The 24511-nt window shown below is 37.7% G+C and overlaps 2 protein-coding genes across 6 annotated transcripts in view; one reads left to right on the forward strand and one right to left on the reverse strand.

Moving 5' to 3' along the window:
* Positions 1 to 3712, reverse strand: part of GPR146 (G protein-coupled receptor 146) — a 29706-nt gene extending 25994 nt beyond the window's left edge. The window contains exon 1 of the mRNA XM_074841367.1: positions 3694 to 3712. The gene's annotated coding sequence lies outside the window, so the exon portion shown is untranslated. The remainder of the gene's footprint in view (positions 1 to 3693) is intronic.
* Positions 1 to 24511, forward strand: part of CHLSN (cholesin) — a 134684-nt gene that overhangs the window by 69612 nt on the left and 40561 nt on the right. The window contains exon 2 of one of the 5 annotated variants that reach the window (XM_074841374.1): positions 16243 to 16310. The exons of 3 other annotated variants lie outside the window; for them this stretch is intronic. The gene's annotated coding sequence lies outside the window, so the exon portion shown is untranslated. Of the gene's footprint in view, positions 1 to 16242; positions 16311 to 17364; positions 18823 to 24511 lie in introns of those variants that run through there. One more of the 5 variants, XM_074841380.1, reaches the window with a different exon arrangement.

Genomic DNA, 24511 nt, shown 5'->3' on the forward strand with positions numbered 1-24511 from the left:
CAGATCTGTAGTTTCAGTTATCTCTACCGACTGGTGGCATCTATAATGATTTCCAGCATAATAGTCTGATCTCACTTCTGCTATCCTCACAATCAAGTTTAGCAGGTTGTTTGAGAACCTCTGCCTCTCTCCCAAATAGAAAACATTAGTAACAATTCTTTTTGCAAAATGAACACCGTCTCATCTGGCAGGAAGGGAGACCGAAACTTCATAAGGGAAGGGTGAACAAAGTCTTTAATTTGTGAGGGGAAGGAAGCTGGTATGGGGAGAGAGAATGAAGGCTTATAATAATACAGAAATGAGTATGAAGGGGACATAGATCTTAGCAGGCAGCCAGAAGGAGATTGGGGGCAAGCTGCAGACATAAAGCTCCATGGTGATAAATGGCAAGGAGTAAATTGTGAAGGAGACGTGGATAGTGAAGGCCCCTGGCATGGCTGTGGATGGGAAGGTGGCACATGTACCAAGCCAACGAACGGTACTTGTGAGCTTGGCTTACATGAGCGTAGAAGCGTGTAACCCTTTTGGCATGCTCATCTTGTCTATCTTGAATTACTGCAGCATCTGTGTTATGTACGTGTTGAGTTAAATTACTAGCAAAGATGTGTGGAAATGCATCTGGAAAGGAGATGAACATTCCTTGAAAACGTTTCAGAGCTGATGTTTGAAAGTACAATGTTAAGGGCATTTGTTTTTGATTTGCTTTTGACCTCCTGCGGAGCTCACCAAACTAGTTTTGGGTAAGAAGAGACAGCACAGAGAACACGGGCTTGATTTAAATATGGATAGTTGTGCTTTTAGGATGGAGACTTAAATTCTGAAATGTTAGGTGTTTGATTTTGTTTTTTTTAAAAAACCCTTTCTTTTCCCCTTATACTATGGTTTGTTTATATTGCTAGTTTTAAAATATTTGGGATATTGTTTGGGTCACTGTTACCTGCTGTTTATGTTTGTATTTGCTGGGGCCAGTTTATACCGTGGTACAAAGAATCCAGTGTGATAATCAAAGAATCATGGTACTTCACCCTAAGAAAGATTGGACTTAGCATCTCTACAAGGTGCATTCAGGGAAAGACAGCTAAGGTAACTTTAAAAAAAAAGTCTTTTAGCTGTGGCATAGGTATTTCACTATGAAATTTATTGATGGCTGTTGTCATTGCATGTCCAAAGCTCATTACAGAAAATCTTTATTTGCCTTCTTTTCTCCTGTCTGAACTTTGCTTCAAAAAGCTATAGCCATCAGTGGAAGATTTCAATTAGTATTTCAATTAAGAAGTTTGGAGTCTGAGGTTAAATGCTATCCACACCTGGTTTTCTATGATTATTTAAAAAAAATATTGCACCACAGTATTAGCAAACCAATATACTTACAATTATAATAGGTAGCAAGAAAAAATAAAATGTCTGAATAAATTCTGAATGCATTCTGTTTCTGGTATTTAAAATCTTAGCTATTTTTTACTGGACTGAATCAATCATAGAATAATTCAGGTTGGAAGGGAACTCAGGAGGTCATCTCTCCAAATTCCTGCTCAAATCAGGGTCAGCTATGAGGTCAGACCAGATCCTGAAAATCTGGAAGGATGGAGACTGTGCAACCTCTGGACAACCTGTTCCAACACTTGATTGTCCTAATGGTAAAAAAAAAAAAAGATATTACCTTGTATGTTGGAATCCATCTGTTTTTCAACTTATGCCCATTGTATTTTTTCATCACATCATGCATCATTGTAAAGAGCCTCAATCAATCTTCTCAATAAGCCTCTTGTAGGTGCAACAGGGTGGTTGTTAGGTCCACCCAAAATCTTCTCCTCTCCAGCCTGAGCAAGACAAGTTCCCTCAGCCTCTCATCACAGGGCACGTGTTCCTGTGCACTGGCTATCTTGGTATCCCTCCATTCAACTTGCTCAAGTTTATTGGAAGTTTTCTTGTATTGGGGCACCCAGAACTATATAGAGAAGTATCAGGTTGGTCTTTATGCAAAAAAAGACCTTTTTGTAATTCTGTTATGTGGAGACTTAGGGAGGTTTTCATATGTTTTGTATCTGGCCAATGGGATCAAACTTTTAGTTGAGTGTCTTGCAGGTGTACACCTTAGAGGAGTCTTTTCTAGGCCAACTCTAGGTTTTGGCATAAGGAACTTTTTATTTTTTTAACAATGGCCTCTAAAATGATGGCTGTCCATGGAGCTGCATACATGTAATGGGTTTATGATTGGCCTTCAGTGAAGAATTTAAACCAGAAGCTTGTCTTGCTGTAGCTGATATCTTACTCAATATATTCTGTCTTTATACATAGACTCTAAGATTAGTGTGGTTGAGTATATTGAAAGTAATAAAAAACAGACAGAAAAATTGTTGCATGTTTTAAAAAATCATAAAATGAAAGAGGAAGTGCATCATTTATTATAACACCATGTAGACTAATGAAAACCATACTGCAGGCTGGAAATTTGTTAAGAGCTGAACTCAAAAAGTTTCCATTCCCAAAAATGCCTTGGGGCCTCCGGCTGTAAGCTTGTGGCTAAAGAGGCCCTATGGTAAACTGACATTAAAAATAACTACTCCATAAACATTCAGCTCCTGTTTCACAATAGTTGGAAATAAGTTTTTAAAAAGTGTTACCTATTGATACTGACTGTACTTTATCAAAGGGAGGCAGTGCATTTATGACTAGAATATGAAATGGGGAATTAAACACTGGGAAGATGGGCACTGGGCACAAAAATGTTACATTCATTGTACATATAAGAACATGAAAAAGATGGAGTGACTTGCCGAGAGCAACAGAACAGCAGTCAGTACTGTCAGAGCAGGTATTAACATTAAATAATTCCTGGCTTCTAGTCCTTTGCTCATTAGCTAGACCGGGTGAACAACTCACTACTCCCCACCACTCTGAGCAGGTGCCAACTCTTGCACTTGAAAGCACATCTTCAGGTTGCTTGCAAATACACCCTCAGAGTATTGATGGTATTTGTACCATCAGTGCTCACATGAATGGTATTAGCCACTTAGAGAAGACTGAGTTTTGACTCTCTCTCCTTTTAATCTGTTTGGCTCTCTTAAAGGTGTGTCTTTCTTGCAGAGTTAGCCCAAGCTGATTAACTAGGTGTTGTCTTGGACTTTCTCCTTCTCCCTGATTGGCCTTGTCAATGTATGAAAATCATTAATGTGGGCTGTGGGATTTCAGGCAGTTTTAACTGTCATGATGGCCTGGTGGTAGAGGTGGTGGGGACAGCATTACAGCCTCGATTCCTTCTTCACATGGATTGGTAAGCAGTTTGCAGAAATAACCCAAATTAAACCTTCTGAGTGCTGATGTTCCTTCAGTCTATTTCTGCAGTTCTTGTGGATGACAGAGGTTCCCCTGCCTGGCAAAGAGCCCAGGAGTGCCTCAAGATGGTGGGACCCTTCCATGAAGTACAGATTTCACAAACCTATAAAGATGTAGTAAATTGGATCTATCTTTGTATGAGACTACTTAGGTGGCCAGTTTGAGAAAGACAGTCTGGGAGTAAATATTGCTTGCCTTAGCTAACTCTTCAGGGAGGATTTAGTAATCCAGTACCTTTTTACAGAAGTAAATAGCAGGTTTAGAAGTCCCAATTTTGGTAAATATTTTCACTGTTGTACATTGATGAAATAAACATATACAATAATACTCACACCGTATTGCTATAGCTGTACTTACATGAGGTGCAGCCCAGGAGAATGTCAGTCTCAGTTTGAATCACTGGGAGGAAAAAAGAAAAAAAGAAAAGGTGAAACAGTTGTTCGTAGGTGGTTGAAAGAAATTAAAAGAAACTTTAATCAATTCTGATAAATACAGATCACTTCCATTTTTTGGTCTTATGTCTCACTTGTACCATGCTCTGTGTGGCATTTACAATAAACAATGTTTTCATCCAGTGATTAGAAAATCTGTAACATAATTGTTCATGATGTTTGGTGTTGAATTGCTGAATGTACTGACTTGACTGTGGCTGAAAAGTTGATAGAATTAATGTATCACAGTGGTGTTGAAGGTTTTATTTACATTTGTGAGGTGAATTGAGGATCTTGAATAAAAGCAGTAGATTGATCTAAAAATAGAAACATAACTTCCTTCTCCTCATTGAAAACGTCATGCTTGGTGGGTTAAAATTGACACGTAACAGTCCTGATATGAAATATTTGTCATGTAATATGATACTATATAAATGTCAGTTTGGTTTGTTATTGTAAAAAGTAGTGGTTTTGGCATACTATGTTACACTAATTCACTTTGGTTACTGAGTCTGTATTTGCTGCTTTGCACATTGTGGGGAAAAAATATGGAGAGCAAGTATATTTTATTAAATTATAAAAAGAAATTATGATGTATCTGACCGCTCAAAATTTGTAACCAGGATTTCAATATGCAGATGTAACTTATCTAAAGGAGAAGAAAAATGAAGCACGTATTCCCTATGTCTTGTGGTAAAAAATAATAAATAAATATACACATTCTATACATATATGTATTAAAGAGGTTTAAGAGTTTTAGCTTAGATAAGTGATTGAACAGTAATGTTTGGGGAGCAAGATAACTTTTAAGAATAGATGAGTCTTCCCCTAAAAAGAAAGATTAACTAGTTCAAGGGTACTTAATTATGACTGAATTTTGAAGTAAGCAGAATGCTTTGTTTGAGAAAAAATGTTTTAAGATAGCAGCCTGTGCCACTTCATTCTTTTTCTATTAAAGTTCTATAGAGAGGTGCAATAACGGTCTGTAAAAGATCTGATCTCTTTCTAGTGCGCATTTTTCCTTCTCTTTAATTACTAGCACTGGTTCTGGTCTTCACTACCATGTGTTACAGTCAGAGCTCCCCAGCTCCCCTGCTCCGCTTGGCCTCTCTTTGCCCTCTGTTTCACATATTGTGGCTGGAGTTTAAGGACCCAAGAAAAATAAACAGTGCAACCAGTATTTTGCTTGCAATTTTAGTTTCATAATTTCATGTAGTAAATAGAAGCACAAACTGTTATTATTATGTGGTCTTGATCTTAAGAGAAAGGGATTTCCATGGCTAACCTGTATTTGTGATGTGTCGCGCAGGTGGAAATCACCGAACACCAACTCAAGTGGTCTTAAAACTATTCTGTAGTGGCTGTTTGGCCGCAGTCTCTAGCTGTTCTCTCCTCTCCAACACAAAAATGAATGTGCCACAAATTCATGCAAAGAAACAGCGGATTCTGCTTATACTTCTATACCATTTTAAGTCGTGTTCAAGGACCTAGTAAGACAGCTGCCCTGTGCATTAGAGCAGAAAATGGACATGGAGAGCTCTTTGTGTGTGTTATGTGGGAAGGAGGATTTAAGTAGTTAAACTGGTGGATTTGAAGAGGCCCAGCTGATAGCCCTCACTGCTGAAGTCCCACCTGGAACAGCTGTAATATGTTCTGAAGCTCTGGGAGCTCCAGCTGTGTAGGGACAGGCTGCAGGAGATGGCTTCTCCTGACTAATGCAGCCCTTCAGTGCCTTAGCTGCGGCCTCGTATCCACGTATGTATGGATAAGACTAGAATTAGACATGTGAATTGTTGTTCAATTCAGCTGGCTAAGTTGCACTAACTCATTTATATGTATGGCAGGGTGCAATATTGAGATCTGCACTCTGAGGACTGCTGCTGTGTGCTCCTGGAGCTCTTGGGTGGGTTGGGAAAGGTTCTGTCCATGGTGGTCACCCAGCAGTCACCGAAGAGGAGCTTTGCTGCTGCTGACCTCTGGATTCACAGGGATATTCTGTATCTCATTACCTTCCTCCTTAGTGACTCAGTAGCTCTTCTGGACTGATTCGATTTTCTTGCTTTCTGATCCTTGTTGTTGAAGTACAATTTCTTTTATGTAGTAAACAATGTTTTGCGAATGATTAAATCACAACATGAATCATAACTGAAACGCTGAGCTATACACACTGCTCTTCACATCTACAAGCCTGTGGAGATGAATAACAAGTTTTGTAGTGACAGCCTTAAAGTGGGTTTGCAGTTTTCCTGGGAGCTGAACCCACTGGTTTTTGTCTTTTAATGTAAGCAACTTGAGTGGAATAAAAAGCTGGTTAATCAGTTTGAAATGAAGTTGTAGCATGGAGAGAAAAAGCATAGTATTTGTAGATAGCTTAAAGAATGGAGTACGCTTTCAAATGTCATATGTAATGTATAGTTTTATTCATGAGGCCTGTGTTTTATATTCTAACAAATATAAATAATGTATCGTATTAATCATACATAATTCTGAATCACAACATAAAATTTTGCAGTGCTGTAATTAAAAATAAAAGAGATAAGGAGTAGCAGCTGTATAGCTAATGAAGGAGTTAATTTCAATGTGTGCTTTAGACCATTAAGTACTATAAAGCAAAAAGCTTGAGTTGCCAGCACAAACCAAAGGCAGGCAGTTAACTACCACTCCTTTCCCTGGACCAGCATCGCTGGGGATGCTGTAGTGATCAGGCTTCACTAAAATTGATTCATTAGTTCAGGCAGTAGCGTGCACTAGAAATGTGGAAGAAGATATAAATCATCGCTGCAGATTGTCTTTTAGCAAGGAGAATCTTTTGTATTCTGCATGTGAATATAAATTTTTCTCTATGAAAATGTTTTTATCTTTTCAGGTTGGAATACATTTCATAAACTTATTTAACAGTTTGAGAGCCAAGAGTTCAGGTCTTTTTTTCTGTCTGTCAAGACTCTCCAGAGCTGGGATCTGCAGGCCATCCAATACATCATTGTTCACATTGTACTTTTTTTTTTTTGACAAGTCTGAAAAGTCTTCCTCGTGTGGTTTTGCAAACCCCCCCCCCTTTTTTTTTTTTTCAAACAGCATGACTCCTATCACTAAATCAAATTTAGAATTCACTGCTTCCAACAATTGTCTAATGGATCCACATGTTTACACAGCATGACACTGGCATCCAGATAGTGTCATGAAAGTATCCAATCAGTCCTACTGTTTCATGCTTCCTCCCTGCTTTGAAAACAAAACAAAACAAAACCCCAAAAGCTACAGACACAGTTTTTCTGGTATTCACGGAAGCAGTGAATGGTCCCTCTACTTCAGCCACCAGTATTGTTTCACAAAATTTAAAAACAAACTTTTTTCATCTGCTGTAAATGAAAATGTCAACTGTTGGGTATTTTATCAATAAATAGATCTTAAAATACTACTGAACGGGAAACTGGACCCAATCCTTTTTTCTGTCCTGAGATTCCCAGACTGAATGAAAACTTTTACCTGTGCATGCCCCGATACCAGCATGTGTACCGCTGCCTTGCTAAAGCTCTCAGCTGCTTCTCCCTGCCACCGTGTCTGTGTTTGTGTTATTAACATTTGCGTAGTTGTATAATGAATCAAATCACCAGCTCGATCTTTCTGAAAACTAACCTACCAAGCGGCAGGCTCAGTCACTTGGCATTTGCATAGTATGGGAAGACCTTTTGTAATTAACTTGCCCGTGTATTTTGCGAAGTGTTTCATTACTGTTTTCTGTGATTGGATGTAAATCAGTAGCAATTACTTGGCAGCAACCTTCCACAGTCATTTGCTCTGAAGTAACTTAGTCCCTGGTAGCACTAAGTGAAGGAAGGGGGGTTTGGCTAGGACACCAAAACCTTTCTTTTTTTTTAATGCTCTCATGGGATCTTTCACTTCCACACAAGCAACTGCCTGAACTGGCCAAGTGGTCTTGATTTAACGTTGCTTTATGAACACTACTTGTCCCAGCTGCAGGATGTCATAACCTCTATTTCCTTAGCTTAGATTTGAAATCTAGAGCCATATGATTCAGATGAACCACAACTGCCCTTGCTTTAACTTGATGTATTTGTTTTGAAAATACCGTTGTTCGCTCCAAGTTTTAGCTGCTAAGCAAATTAAGCTGATCTGCATGGGTAAATGGGGATTACTTACCACTGGTTAAAAACTCTAAAACCTGCAAAGATAGCTGAAGTAATTTTTAACTCATCAGTGCCAATGAAAATACTTCATTAGTGCAAACTTAAAAAACAGAAAACTTTTTTAAAATAAAAAATGATAGATTGTCCCTAGGATAAGTATAGCTCTGATGCAAAAAAAATGTTCTTACAAAAATAAATGTTGTACAGTATTTCAGTAAGCACAGTGAGTTCACAAAAAAACTGTTGCTGCAGACAGGATTCAAAATAGAGAATGACGAGCAGAACTGGGTTGGCTTTGCATTCAAAATTCGATTTTATGTGGGCTCCTGTTCTTGTGCAGCTTAGAAACAAGCTTTTGGATTTGAAGTAAAGCCAACTGGATTTGTAAAGATGCTTATCTTATTCTCTGTCCCTGTTCAAATCACCAGAAAATATTAAGGCTGACAAGCCTAACTTGATATGCCTCTCAATTAATATTTTTGTGCTAGATTATAGTTCACACAGATCTGCACAAATACTAGGTTTGTAGTCACTCAGCTGGTATTTCTAAGTGGCAGATGCTTACTGCCTTTGCTACTGTGTTGTAGCTCTGTATGTCTACTCTCCACAAATAAAGTCACTGCAAATATTAGTGTCAGAGTTTAGTGCCTTTGCATGTAACTTGTTGTGTTACAGAAATCTTAATTTCTCTGACGGACAACTTTAATATGGCACTAAACTTTTCAGTTCTAGGTTCATATGTATAGTGTGTATTAGCTCCTCTCAACTCCCTGTTCTTTTCAGCATTGTGTCTCCTGTTCGAGTTTATGTGCTTATCAGATGAGCAAGCATTTTTTGTAGGTTTTTAAATTATTTTTTTAAGAGTAACTTAATCCAGAGTAAACAGGCAGAATAAAGTTGTGCCACGTCCTTTCTGAAGATACTTGGTGGCATACTTTAAAAATGTAAAATTAAAAAATACATGGAAAAACAGTCTTTGACATGGCTGTAGCCTGTTAACAAACAAACACATGAAACCCCCTTTTATTAAAAAAATTGAGACATAGCGGAAAAAATGGAAAATTGCCCAAAAGGGTCTGTGTGTGTACCCCATCACTGAAGGTCAGTTGAAATTGCCAGTATTGTCCTATGAGGTTTTTGTCTTTACTCATTATATAAATGAAGATGTACTTACAGGCTCTAGAAATCTTTTACAATTAAGCTTATGAACTTCATAATCTAATTACGTTATTTACTTTCACTTTTTATAATTGCCAGTTTGTAGTGGTATTTTGTGAATTTTCTTATTTATTTATTCATAAATGCTCAGAGATACTAAACAGTTTGAGAGCTTGGATGCTTTCCCAAATATAGTTTAGAGCTGTTGGTCAATCGGTGACCCGCTTCTGCAGTCTGAAATACAAGTAGCCCCAGCAGCACCTGCTAGTACAGCACGTACAGGATGCTCACTTTGGCAAATCAAGATTTTTGTTCAGATAACATGCAGGCAGATCAGTTATAGGGCATCTGCAGAGTTGCTTCTAATTGTCAGTCGTATCTTATGGATTGGAAAAGTGTTGAGGAAATTGCATTCAAATACTGAAAGTGACCTTGCAATTAAGATGCAATTTTACTTGTTGGATTTAGGCAATTCTACTTGCTGCCAAACTGCATGGACTGAGTGAGGTTTTTCTTCCTCCTTTTATTTCCCCTGTGTCCCAGGTTAATGCAGTATACTGGTTCTGAGTTTGCTGTAGGACAGTGGAGTTATTCCGGATTTAAAACCTCTTTTTGGTGTCTGAAGGCAATGCTATGGCCCAGGGACGTTAGCTGAATTCCTTACCAGTGGTTGCATGATCATCTGGAGCAGTTTTTTGCACTTCACTGTCCATTCTTTATTGACAATGGTTGATGAAAATTATTTATGTTCCATTTGATATTTTGTGCAATGTCCCAGCCTTAAAGGCTGATCTGATTTTATTTATATTCACACACATACACACAAAGCTTACATTTCACATGTCTCTTACGTCAGACCTGCAGAGCTGACAGCTAGCGGAGTGCTTTCTCTAACCTCCTAGCAGCTGAGAGGCAGCGGGTGCTGTTGGGCTCAATGGCACCATTACTGGCCAGGCAGCTCCCTGAAAGGGAACGTGTATGCCTCCTGGCTAGCTGATTTGAACATGGGCATTTTCTTACCAAGCAGCTGGCCCATCTGAACGTGACCACCTCCTGACAAGCTGCAGCTGGGATGTCTGCATTGCCTCCCTTGCTGGTAGGTGCCAGACAGTATGTGATGATTTCTCAGCTAACCTGCTACTGGGACAGATAGCAACAGAGGAGAGCTTTGTGTCCGTTGTGAGTCTTTGTGTCCTTTAATGGTAATCAGCATTGCTAGAGGTAAGGATTGTAGAAGGGAGGCAAAAGAAAGGACGGCGGGCGCCGTAGTGCTCGTGAATGGAGAAGCTGGAGGTGTGTTGAAGGTGTTGTTACGACAGAAAAGAATGGGGTTTTGCAATAAGGAGGAAGTACTGTGGTTGATATTGCTACATCACAGTTCTCAGGGGCCCACCCATTTGTTTTGACATAAATACCTACTCTTGAGATATGTGGAGGCATGAAGACTAGACACATACCTTCAGACTTGTGGTCTTCAGGGTTTGTTACTACTCTTTGAAGCTTGAGCTTGATGTTTTAATATTTTGTTTGGAGACTTAAGCATTTAGATTTATAATTCTACCCTTCTAGCCATTTCCCTGATTCACCTTGGAGAGTAAACATGCTCTCGCTCCGTTTTCCAGACTTCCTTTTCCTTTTCTTTGCTATTGGCTTAATTTTGAGATATAATGTTCAAGTCAGAGGTAAGTGTCTCTTTGGGAGCAAGAGAAAAAAACAGCTAAGGATTTGAGTGAGCTGTTTTCTCTGTTTATAAGCAACAGCTTATTTTTCAGTATTCTGCAAGTCTTCAAACACAGGTCCTGCCAAAGACACGGACTTTAACAGCAGCAGCGCTTAGGAGAACGTCCTCAGGCTTTCTGGCAGGGCTTACAAGCCACTTAGATAAAACAGGCATGTTGCTTGTAGTGAGCGCTCCACAGTTTGGGAAGCACTGCTTAAGACAAATTTGTAAAGAATTTATTTTTGTGGTTATAGTTCTCCATTTTCATTTCACCTAGAGCAGGCCCAGTTTCCTCAGTGTTTGATATTTAGGATCTTAACATCAAATCTGTAATTAATACAGCTGCATTTAGAGACTAAGACATTTGCAGTGTTTATAGCAATAATTCATTGTGTTGCACAGTGTGGAACTCAGCATGTTTTAAACATTCTCCACTTGTGCATGTACAGTTTTTTATAGTTGAATTAAGAATTTATAACATGCTGGCTCTCATATTCTGGGTCTGTTTGTTTCTAAAGCTATACACAGAACTTGGACTAGGTCATAAATTTCTGTAGATGAAATGAAGGCTGATTAGAATTTTAATATTAAGGAAGGAAATGGCCTTGGGTAGTGCACTACGGAGCAGAACAGGCCCTCTGTTAATACACAAGAGTATTACTGTTTTCTTGAACTTTGCCTTCCAATCCAATTACCACTTGTGCCTAGAAATCATAACTCTGATGCCTCCCATTTGATAATGTTGAATGTTACCCTTGTCCAAGTTTATATCATTTCCAGTAGTAAAAATGATCTTGATTATAAAACTGCTAGATAATATACTCCTAAAATTGAATTATGGGCAGTAGTACGTGGTATTTTTTGATAACCAAAGCAGAGTCATGATGGTGTATCAAATTGACCCAGTTCTGTCTCTTTTTAAATTAAATGAAATCAAGAGGTTTTTCTTGTGACATGCTTTTCCTGTGATAACGTATTGTATATTGCACTCTTCGTGGTATGAATGAAGACAAAGCTTTCAGTGTAAATGATTTTTTTTCGAGTCAAGCAAAGTAACAGGAATCTATGCTGTCGGCTTTCATTTTAAGCACTTCTGTGATAGCATCATGCTCACAGTATGTAATGAGCTCATACGAGGAGTAGTTCCAGCCAGCCTCTTTATCAGCATAAGCCATCATAGCTCTGTTCGTGTCCTCCTGTGTCCTCCTCCCCTGCCCTCACTGCTAACTGGATTGGACTAGTTGCTGCAGAATTCTCTGGATCTGTATTACTGAGCCTTTGCTGCACACATCTTTGCTGCACGTTTACAGCAGAATGTTATTACTGAAGTGTGGAATCACATTCTGGTATTATTACATGAAAATTGATTCTGATTCCTCGGTATTTCAGAGTATATTATTAGCGTAGTACAACTGATCATTTTCTTAAAAGGGGAATGACAATCGTAGCCTTGTTCAGATGCTGCATGTGTATTTATAGGATCATGATGCCCAAATACGGTGGCTAAACTTGGCTGCTTCTCCTGCTGGTTTCTGTGGTTTCCTTTCATTGTCCAGAAAAAGTGACAACATTCTCAACTCTGTAGCATCCATCACCAGGATTTGTGTGATGTCCACTTTTGGCAGGAAAAGAAAGATGTATATTTGTTTATTTGGTCCTTTAAATGGCATAGCAGGCTTCATAGTTCATTATCTATCTTTAAGAAGTTTTGTTTATAGTTCTCACACCATTAAAACGTCACATTAGTGGCACAGTCTGAAATATATTTATCCCACTCAAAAGATTCAACGGTTTATGCAGTCTGTTATGCAAGTAGCTTTACTTTAGATTTATTCCCTTTTTTCTTTGATGACGTGTATAATGTGTTTGAAATGTATGTCTGATGTCGATTCTTTTTTGTGTTCCATTGGGTGCATTTGATTTTGCAGCTAAAAGGATTGAATACTAAATGTTCATCCTGCATGTGTGCATAACAGCATGTAAGTTTTCTTCTTCCAGAGGAAAGACATCCTAGGATTTAAGGCCTGATAAATTAATAAAAAAACCAAACCAAAACAAAAAATACTAAAATAGAAATGTATTTTTGTAATTTTGGTGATTCTATACTGTAAATCACAGCAAAAGGAACAAACTATATCAGAGATAATATTGAAAATGAAAAAAATTCAAATGATTACATTATGTCATCCACATTGTAAGAATACTACAGATAAACTCTGACTTCCTTAGTGCATTTTTTTTCCCCTGATATTAGCCCACCAGTGTTTCACTAACCAGGGATATACGGGTTTATGGTCACTTGATATAATGAATCCTGTGCTGAGAAACAGTTGTATTCAAAGATTTTTGTTTTCCCCTTCTTTCTTAAAGTAGGTAAATGCTAATGTTTCCTTTCCTTTCTGAACTTCCAGACTGGAACAGTATTTGATAAGCTGGCTCCCAGGGTGAAAGTGCCCTTCAGAGATTCTCTTTGAGGAACATATGAATTCTTTTGTTTCATTTGTTGCAGTTTTTAGGCACAGAACAGCGAGTTTAGTTTAGTTTTGGTATCTGCATTAGATGTAGCATTTCAATAATGTTAAAGGGTTCTGTAGTGATTCAGTGCTGAATGTGCAGTGATTCTACAGCTCTAGATAGACTAATTTCTGTCTGGTCCTGTATGTTATCTTTAATCAGGAAACCACTTGCACCAAGATGCTTTAGATACAATATGAGCAAATACAGAAGTTCAGACCTTACTAGACAGTTTTACAAACTGCAAGGGAGGATCCAATTGTGGTTTTGCCTACAAACACTTTTTGTCTGTTGAGTTACAGTTTTTAATTACTCACAACTGTGAGTAATTTTGTGTCAGCCACGTGAGCTGTATGAGCATTCAAAACTGAATTACTATTACAAGTTTTGCATGTATTTTTACTTCTTCCCCCTCTTCACTCAAGAGCTGAGAAGAAGGGAGCACTGGTCTTGAGTGACTGAAGAGAGATCTCTTCCCTCAGTAGACAAAAATGGAAAGCCTAAGCCAGTGATCCAGCTGACATCTCATACCAGAAGCTTCTCAAATGATCAGGCATCACACAAAATGCTAGCATCAAACCAGCCAGTATGGTGATAGTCAGTGTTACCAAAACCGAACAGTACTGCTCTTGGTGAAAGACACCAAGGAGCCCTGTGCTACATCCCATACCAGCAGCAGTGTTCCTTGCACTAACCTTGGAGATCTTCCCACCCTCAGTGGTACCTGCCCTGCTGGACATGGACGTGAGACAACCAACCACCCGCAGAACCATCCAGGCACCAGAGTGCTCCCACGAGCATTGAAAGAATATTTACACTTTGTCAAAGGTGTCTCCGCTTAAGAGTTTACAGAAGAACTTGTGGGAGTGCAGCTTACACCTTCACCCATCATTTCTTCCTGAAGGATGATGCTGTGTCCAACGCTTGTTCTGGCAAAGCCATGTCAGTCTTACTGTAATAGTTTCTAGTTGCTCATTTCTGCAAGATTACTGCCTGAGAGTCACCACAAACCAAATTCTCTGTGAACAATTATCCCAAGAAGTTGTTAATTACTGTGGAGCCACTACAGCCCTTTAAAATGTATTGCCTGTACTGATACCGTAAATCCACTTTCCTCTCCACTTATTACGGAGCCCTCTGTGTTCTGGATTGTGTTAATGAAGGTACTGAAGCACTGCTGCGGCTTATTCCTCATGCTGCTGGCTGTCATGTACAGACGAGCATGTGAGATGGAGGCACAGCTACAAAAAGACCCTGCTAACCAAGCAAGTTAGGTATTTTATGGTCTAGTTTTTAAAATTCTGATTACCAGTCTGGAGAAAGAGCCACAAAAATGCTAAAAAAATGTTCTATCTTTGTAGTGAATTTTGCGGCTTCCTATTTGCAACATTTGTTGCATGTAAATTTTTTGCGCTTTGGCCAAAACAAGACAGTTTTTATTACTTTACTTCCAATGTGTTGAAAGCATATGTTCCTGTATTATTTATTGTACAGCACTTAAATAACTTTATAAACTGAACATATGCTAAAGCAGAATTCACAAATGGCATCAGTGTAACTTTCGAAGCATTTCAGAGAACCTACAGTTGCTGTCCTATTGAAACCATGTAACTTTGTAAGGAAGACATGATTTAAAAGGTTTTGGACAGAATTATGAAAATTTTTAATATTTGAAATTGTTACAGTATCAGGAATGTGAAGCCTAATTTGATTGAAATCCAAATACAAAACCTTATTCTAAAAAGCTAAAAAGAAAGTAATGGAAGTTTTAAGGCTTTTATTATGCATGAAAGATTTCAGAAGTCTTTAGAGGTCTGTGTGCTCTTTTGTATGGGTTATGTTTCTGACACCTCTCAATGTGGGATTTAAAGCAGTTTATTTATTTAAAAGGAAAGATATACAAACAGTTTGGCATAGGTCTACTCTTTGACTAGATAAAAATGCTTGAAAGAACTTGACAGTTGCTTGTAAGAGGAACTGTATTAGATAGTTATTTTTCTGTTTTTATTTCTAGTAAACTTATAGGCTGAACAGTTTAGGAGGCATTCCAGGTTAATTATTCATTTGCAAGTAACAACTCTTTTTCAGTCTTTTGATCATACTTGCAGTTTTAAACTGAAGATGAACCTTGAGATGATTATGCTTTTCACTTCTTTAGACTTTGTCTTTTGCAGCCTGTCAGAAATTTGGCATAGATTTTAATATGAATGTTTCTACTGTCAAATGTTTATTCCTTTCACCTAAATGGTATAGTGACATATTCCACTGCAGTAAGTTCTCTGGTTCAAAATTTAGCAAGCAGTAGTGTATGCCTGCACTTCTAATAAAGCTTCAGGAGTACCTGAACTGCATGTTAATTGCAAATTATTTTTTTTTTTGTGGAAACATTATAGGTTTGCGCTTAAAATATTTTCTTGTTGAGTACTGTGTTGTTCAAAAGGATATTTATTTAGATATGGATAAAAAAATTTCTAGTAGAATAGCAATGTAATAACTGATGTATAATTCTTTTTCTACTTGGGCCTAGTCCCCTCCCTGTGAGGAGGTCACCAAGAAGCTGGAGCCAGGCTCCTTGCTGAGGTGCACAGCGGGAGGATGTGAGAAATGGTCAGAAATTGAAACAATGTTCTAGCTGAATATGAGGAAGACATTTTTCACTGTAATTAAGCACCAGAGCGCATTGCCCGAGGAGGGTGTGGAATCACGGTTTCACTCCCAAGTGGAGAAAGCCACCTCACCTGCAGCCAGCACTGGTGGAGCAGGGGTGGGGACAGGATCCTGATTTCTGCATGCCCCTTGCTTGCTCAACCTCCCCACGCAGTGTCTCACCTTCTTACGATTGTTATCAAAAATGTCTCTAATGAAATCTTGTTGTGGTGTAAAACTCTATCTCAAGAGTTGGCCTTGAGACCAAATTTAATTTTTTGTTCTTCAGATCTGAACTTCTCCCTGACATGAGGTCAAAGAGATCAGCTGCACAGGTGGAGACAACCTGAAATATGTGTAAGAATACTATAGATGTGCTTGGAGGGAATTACAAGGAGAATGGAGGCTGAACTTTTCTTTAAACAAAAGGAGAGATTTTACTTGTGGACATGACTGGAGGACATCATGATTCCTCCAGATGTTACTTTTACAGCAGAAATTATCATGAAAAACAGTTCATACTTAATACCTTATTCAAGGGTAAAACTACTACATAAACTAGCTCTGCTTATATAAGTAGTCGATGAAGAGTGTTTTGCCATATCAGTTCTTACAGCATATTTGTTCTTTCCTATTAAAGCACTCCTGTTCCTACAGCATTTCCCATTTACCACTAGTGTCCTTACAGGAATAATCAGTTAGGAAGGGTCTAATATGAGACCAGGTAAAAAAATCTTAAAATCTTGTGAGCTCAATCTAACTTTTGTTCTGTGGTGACCGAGGGAAAAAAAGTTATTTTAAATAAATTTGTTCTCTTTCTAAATAGATAACTAGCCAAATGCATTTCAAATATTTGTTCAACTGATCAAATATTAGTTTAGGTTTAGAAAACAAATTAACTTAATGTTTGAAGAATTAGATGTTTTGTACCTGAACGCTTTTCTATGTCATTACTTCTGTGCCAATGACCCTACGTACTTTGGTCAAAATAAAAGACTCTTCTGATGAAAATTAGTCAAATGTTTTTGTAACTTGAATAGTTCTTTCTGTTGTGTGCATTCACATTAAAATAATGCAGTTGTATGTTTAAATTCTAGTAGTTTCACTAGGGAAAGACCAGTCAATTGTAGTGCTGTCTAATGCTGGTAATGTGGAATTTTTTCCTGAAGGAACTGAAAATATAAAGAATAATTAAAATTACAATGCTTTGTTAGTCCGTTGGTATTGGGTGAAATCAGTTTCATACGCTTATATGTAACATTTAAATGAGAAAACAAAGTTGTAAAATGGAGCAATTTTACAGCAAAGTTGAATAAAATTACTAAGCTTTGTTTACTGATCTTTCTTTTTTTTTCCCCCCTGCAGAGAAGAACTAAACTATGGAAGTTCTTACTCATTTTCTTTTACCCTTTTGCTTATGAGAAAAACACACAAGTGTGTGAAGTTTAAGTTACTACTTCTGCTGTAGATACACTGATTCGCTGAGTTACTTTTATATTAGCTATATATTTTTGTCAAAAAGATAACTTGATAGTTGAACATCAATTTGATTTTGAGATAAACACATTTCTAAGTGGATGGGTTCAGAAGGCAGAGCAGTCTTCTCTCCTGACACTAAATAAAAACAGTTCCCAGGCGGAAATTTTCCTTTTTTTTTTTTTTTTTTTAGGGGGATTTGATTTAGATGTCTGATTACCTTCTGTCTCAATGGCTGTGCCTCAAGATTTTGGTAGTATTTAAATCATCAGCATTAGATACCATTCCTCTTCCTATTCTACTCTTGAAGCAGAAGCTCCTTTTCTGCACCATTAGTGTAAGATTTTGTACTGAGTAGCTAATAATGTGAGTGTACTCAGAGACACATAGGCATGTAAAATACGTTTTTGCATGCTTCCTATGACTAAGAGTTTTAAGTAGACCAAATTAATGTTTTTGCAATAAGATTTCAAATTCTCCGTTGTTTCTTATGATTGCGCTGTTCTGCTGGTAGTATAGCATATCACAGTGTGTACCCGCTGTGAGATTACAGACCTCAGTGATTATTGTATGTTCTGTTTGCATAATTATGAGCCTTTTTAAAGTTTGCTAGAGTTTCACTTTTAACAGGGTACTGCTGCTTGCTTTGAGTAATTGCTGAACTGAATGGTGTCGTCAGACATGATGCAACTCCAAGAGGAAATGCGAAGGGAAGGACGGAGAACGGCAACACGTATTGTTCTCCTCTAACTGCCTTGACCACATCTTGTCATATATTTGTATAGTGTGTGAAGATAATTTGCTTTCTTTATTAGATTAGATATCTTAATAAAGTTAAGGGTATGGGTTGTTATTAGATGGTAGCATTTGTTTATTAGCTAAATAATAAAAGTGAAATTTTATTTTGAGCTCAGTCATCATCTGTTAAACTACCGGAGCAGTTTAATAGTTGACTGCTACCATTACCCATCCCAGAATTAGCAAGCAAGTTTTGCAATGAAAGCAAAAAATTGTTTCTGATGTGTTTGTTGACCACTGATCAGTAGGTGGTAAATGAAGGGGATTTTCTTGCTCATTCTAAAATGCAGGAAGCTAACCAGCAACTTCTCACTGTAGTTAGAACTTGGAAAGGCCAGAGGACCTGACAACTCCAATTGGAGTCTGTCCGTTTCCCTGGCTGTTTGTTTCCTGACTATGCTTCAGAGTTTTTGATGGGCAGGAAGTCAGTGTATATACTGAACAGTTAAACACTGTGATACAAGGAATAACAGCTCTAGCAGCCAGAGAACATCATCTAAAGGGAGAAAATAATGGAAGAAATAATTGAACCTAAGAGGATGAAGAACAGAGAGGGTCTTCTCTTTTATACTAATACTTTCAGTATTGTGAAAATGTGAGTTTTGTACACTAAAAATTTATAAATTTCTATGCTGATTATCTGTTGATTTCTCATTATTATTATTTATTTACTTTCTTGAGTCTGCAAGAAAAAACATTTGTATCAAAATTATCAAATACCTAGTCAAGGTGTTTGGTCCATGTCATTATGGTCTTACTGCAGATGCTAGCCCTCTGTGTAGAAGGAAGATGGTTCTACAGGATTCCAGGTAGTCTGACTCTTGCCTAACACATTTTGAATAATAAAAATATGAAGCATACATTATTGGTAGTTTTGGGTTATATCACAAATTGGAAATCATCCATTCAAAAATACCACCTTGTCACTTGCTTTCTGGTTTGCCTAACTTGGAGAAATAGTAGCTGCCTTCTGGGTGATGTTCTCAGATTCTGTGCTGAACGTTAAGCATCCCTGTCTGAGCAACGAGCAGGGAGAGCTGCCTGTTCTTCATCTGGAGGTGTTTCTGTTGACCTGCACTGTCCTGTGCTTTGTGGGGAGATGCCATTTTTACTCCTGACCATCTTTCTAAACATAGATCAGCTATTCCAGTCATATTACTTATGTGCTCAAGGGTTTTATGTCCTCCACTTCTTTCACGTGTTTAGTTTGCCTTTGTTTCCCTTTCTTCCATTGCACTCTCCCTTTGTGGTATTTCGTGTGGTTTAGCACATCCATCAGCCTCTTTTTTCTCCTTGTATTACCCCATCTATTCCATGGGGTCCCCCTTCCTGCCCTGCAGTGTCCTCCTGTGCACTTACCAGATACTCCTGATCTTTGTTCTTTCAGTTCTCCTTCCATTCCCTCCTGCATATAGACATGAATTCTTCTGACTCCCTTCAGTTTCTTGTTCCTTTTTACTAAAACATTTCCCATTCCTGCTGCCTCCTTCTTCCATTTTTTTGCAGCCTCTGACTGAGCTAATTGGAAATGTTATCACCAGTCTTGATAATAGAACCAGACTCCTGGTGACTGATGTACCCTCGTGCTTCATGGGAACAGCCTGAGTTCAGGCCCTCAGAAGCAAACCTATGTTTTTTACCTTTGCTAGGCCCCTACTGTCATTTTGAAGTTTGATAGAAATAATTGAAAGCCCAAAACTGTGCAGTGCGTGGCATCTCCTAAAAAGCAGCAAATACCCAAAGATCTGGGATAATTTGAGAGTTGTCAAGTTCAAGTTCATCATTCCTATATGTAAAAGGTAGGCTACACATAGCAACATTACGTATTTTACACTTATATTTATTACATTACATATTTTACACTTATATTTATTTTAAGGAATAGTGTCTTCAGCCAGAGGCTGCAAAAAATGGGATCCCACAAGCTGCACAGCCACTTGCTTCCACCTTTCTATCACCTCCTCTTTTTGTTGGCAGAAGTATTCACAGTGAATCGAATTAAGAAATTGATTTGGTTTTAAAGTAACCTTTGGGGGGGGATAGAGAGGTAATTTTAACCCAGATGAGTTTACAAGACTGTACAAGCACTTGTGCCAACCCAAGAAAGAGGTGGGAGAAAATGGAGAGTGTGTCTTTTGGCAACAGTGCTAACTTATGTGGGTTTAAATTGTTTCTGGACTATTACCTGAGATCCTTTTAATCGTAAGTAAAGATCTCTTTAGAGCCTAAACAGAAGTATTTGGTTGTGTAGTCTTTCACTGTAAGCAAAATATACTATGTCTAATCTATAAGCAAAATGTTTGTATTGCTGCAGTCACCATGTGACTATATTTCTTCCAGTAAATTAATAATTCCTATTATATATAATGTGGATATTCTAGTGTAAGGCAGGAAGGGAAGAAATCAGAGCTCTGTGTAATGACGTTAAGCTTTTAGGCGTATAGACAGCTTAAACGGACTCACAGCTGCTTAACATATGCCCTCTGCCTGAACTCATTCTATCACTTGGTATCTGACTTCTCTCAACATATAAAAAGTTGATGTGATTGATAGTTGGTTATGCAGTATTTGTCAGGGTGAACTGAATCAGTATGTATATAGATTCAAGAATATAGAAAAATAAAGCTGAAAGAACAACAAAAAATCTGACATTTTTTCCATTCATGAAGCTTACTTAAAGCAACTCTTTTTGTTTGCTGGAGTTAGTAATTGCTGGTTTTTCTAAGCAGCAATTGCTGAGTGATTTAGAGTACATCTCTGCTCTTTTGTTTGGATTTCATTTGTGAAACCATTTAGAGTTATAAACCTGTCAACTTCAGAACATTCTATATATTTTGCCAGTGAGGGCCTCATGTATGGAGGGTTTATATTTTTCTCTCCATTTTGTGTGCTGTTTGAATTCTCCAATATATATCACCGTTCTTCTTGGGGCTGGTCATTAGAATAAGTCCCATGGGCTTCTTTAGAGCAGCAGGAATCTTCAAAGTAATTACAAAATTGCATCTCAGATTAGTCATTAGATAAATGAATGTGTAAGATCTGCTAACCACAGTATCTCGCCCTTGGCCAAGCCTAGCGTAGCAGTGTAGTAGTAGAAGACTCTGCTGATGCTTAGAAACACATGAAGTTTAGAAGGCCTGACTGCAGCTAGAACTGAATCATACATGTAAACATTAGAAAGCACAGACCGGGACTGTTAGTTATGTTAATTACTGTAGTTAAAACACAGTATGGTACCTTTCTGAACTCTCAGATTCCCTAAAATAACTACCAGCTGGGAAATGAAAAATGTTATGTAAACTGTATTCCCACTACTTGGAGTTTTGCTCACTGTGTTTCTCTCCTGCAGAATTCCTCTGGCAGCTAAGCTCAGCTTTACATTGTGTAGAAGTTGTAGGGCCCAGATCTATTGTAATTCTTCACAAGGCTTGTCTCTCATGGCCTTCCTGCTGGTTCTGTGTGCCGAAAACTCTGGAATATTGTCCAGGTGGTTTCATGTATTTATTTCAGATTTTCTATTCGTATTGTTTATAATGTATGGTGGATTTAAGATATCAAGTACTTAATCAAATTATATAAATATTGAAGTGTGAAATCTAGAATGAGAGAGGAGCTGTATCATCCTTGGGGACTGAACAGCATCATGGCTAACTCTTTAAGGTTCTTTGATTTTTTAATTTTTATTTTTTAGCTCTGAGCAATGTTTTCACCTTGTTGAAGAACTCTGTCGTGTATGTTCTGCCAAGCACAACAGGGCTTTAGGCTTTGTTGCTGTATTTCCTGAGCTGCCGCCTCCCTGCAAGGAACAGGGAGTGCAAAAGGCAGGATGCAGGAAGCTATGGCTGTCTGCGCTGTTTGCCACGTTGGGCCATGCTCCTTGCAGCTACGTAGGGCAGACACATAAATGTGCAAAGGAGCTGACATGCAAAAATGTATACAAAACAAAATAGTTTGGGAATGTTTATCCAGTTTGAGGCTCTAGGAGCTATAACCCTTTGTCCTCGTTTGAGTGAGTGCTGGGGGTGTTTATGTAAAAGTGAATACATACTGTATGAAAGGAGAAAATATAGTTCTGTGATTATTGTTGTGTTGAACACGTGCCTGAAAGTTAGGAATTTTTAAGCCGTGAAGTTACACAATTGGTTTAAATTTATGTTAACTTTGGGCAAGTTGCAAAGTTTGGCTTAAAACCGCCAACACGATCCATACTTCCTGTCATGAAAGTTGTCAAGAGTGTTTGATGAATCAGATTATTATCTTACATTTCCAGTTGTATCCCAAGTCTAATCATAGCAAGATCTGGGTGTAGAAGTAAAAAAAAAAATAAAAAAAAAAAAAAAGTTATAAATGTTTTCAAAGCCAGGAAAAGTATGAATCATACTCTTGTTTATAACTCGAAAGTTGGAATTTATCATGGATTTGCACCTCTTATTGTTACTGGATGCCTGGTTGGTCATGTACAGTGGGAGATAAGTCAGTGCTTTAGAACTGCTTTGGAATTTTTAGAGTCAATTAATAGAGTTTTTAAGGGTCAGTGGCAGATTTTATGAAAGCATTAAATAAATGAAGAGTTCATTCAGAGAATCTGGAATAATCTTGTGCAGGAAGTACAATGTTTTGGTTTTGCTATCTTGAAAGAAAAATAGGTGTTGATCTTCCTGCCTTCTGTAATTTTTCCAGTGTTCCCTATTCTCCCCGACTTCACATTTCAGTAACTGTGCTGCCTGCATCACTGCCAGGAGGTCATCTCTCCAGTTCTACCTTATGACCTTCCAATATGATTTTTAGCTCCCAGTATTCCAAGAGAAAGTACTCATTTCTAAAGAAAGTTTAAACAAAGAAAGGAAAAAATGAGAAAATGTCTTTGTCAAACTTGATTTTTTTTGTTGTTGTTTTGAAGATTACAATTTTAAGTGTTTTAGAAAACAACTTTTAATTTAATCTTTAACAGAAGAGTATGGTATCTGCTTTCTCATTTCACATTCATAATACTGGAATGTCTCATGTTAAGGTAGAATCTTTAATTTTGGTTTTAGTTTGATTTTTCTGTTTCAAAGTATGTTGTATGATTTGCAAGTAAAAAGAAACACAAAGCTTTCCTATTGCCATTCAGAAAAGAATTCTGATAGCTTGGCTTTTTTCCGGACTAATTAACTTTTTTTTTAACAAATTTCTTGAAGATCAGAATTTCCCCTGAGATGGACCTTCCATTTGCTATTAATGTCTCTCTTCCTTTGCTCTTCCTTTTTTCTGCCAAACATAAACTACTTCCCTTTCAAAGCTTTGCAATCTATTCCTGCTCTAGCCGTTATCCCATATGTGCTATGGAAATGTTGACTCTCACTAACAATTGAAACATTCCCCTTTGACAGTCTGCATTTTCTAATGCCCATCTCCAGCGCTTTTTGCTGTGCTGCCCTGTGTGCAATGAAGAAGTTGCTTGTTGTTCCTACCTTAAAACTTCCTTTTCTTTTGATCCTTGCAAAATTACATGATAACAGAACAGGTATGTGATAAACTTAATCCTTCTGTTTGTGGGTTGTCCACGCTTTCTTGTATTTTACATGTTATTCTGTCTGTAATTATCCACTCTATTTTATACTTAACTTTAAAATTATGTGGGCAACTGCCATTTTCCGTTTTGTTTATATTTGGTTTATCAATGACGTAAAATGTAACTTCTGCATGTAAAGCTTGACTTTGAAACTAACATGAGTTGTAAATTCAATTCCACATATTTATTTTATAAATATGTGTAAGCTACTTATTACTGAAATGTAGATTAATACAATGTTAGTATTTGTATTAATTCCAAAATAAGCAAACACCACCAACACCGTGTTTTGTGCTGTTTTTACAATGATATCCTTCAGTGTGGTCTGTTGAAATACAAACAGGTTTTACGGAGTATTTTTACTAAACAGTCAACAGGTTTTCATTTAGGGTCTTAAATCATAATTGTTTTTCAATTTTCTGCTCTGCCTCACAAAAGCATAATGAGGGCACACCTGATGCTATAAAAACCAGATGTCATTTCAGTATTCCAGGACTGTGATAAATTTGGAGATCTTAATTTTAGTATCATAGATGTATAGTTATCAGGGAGCTCACAAGAGCAGAAAGCATGTAAAGCGTTGCTAAATAAATAGGATTTGGGAAGGATTGCACTTTAATTTCAGAGACTTTCAAAATGCTGAAAATATGGATGGAATTTTGTTAAGGAACTTTCAGGAGACTATTTCAAACTGACAAGCAATATATTCAAATTCTTTCTTCCTGCAAGC

This window comes from Strix aluco, chromosome 15 (assembly GCF_031877795.1).
Source record: "Strix aluco isolate bStrAlu1 chromosome 15, bStrAlu1.hap1, whole genome shotgun sequence".
NCBI lineage: Eukaryota > Metazoa > Chordata > Aves > Strigiformes > Strigidae > Strix > Strix aluco.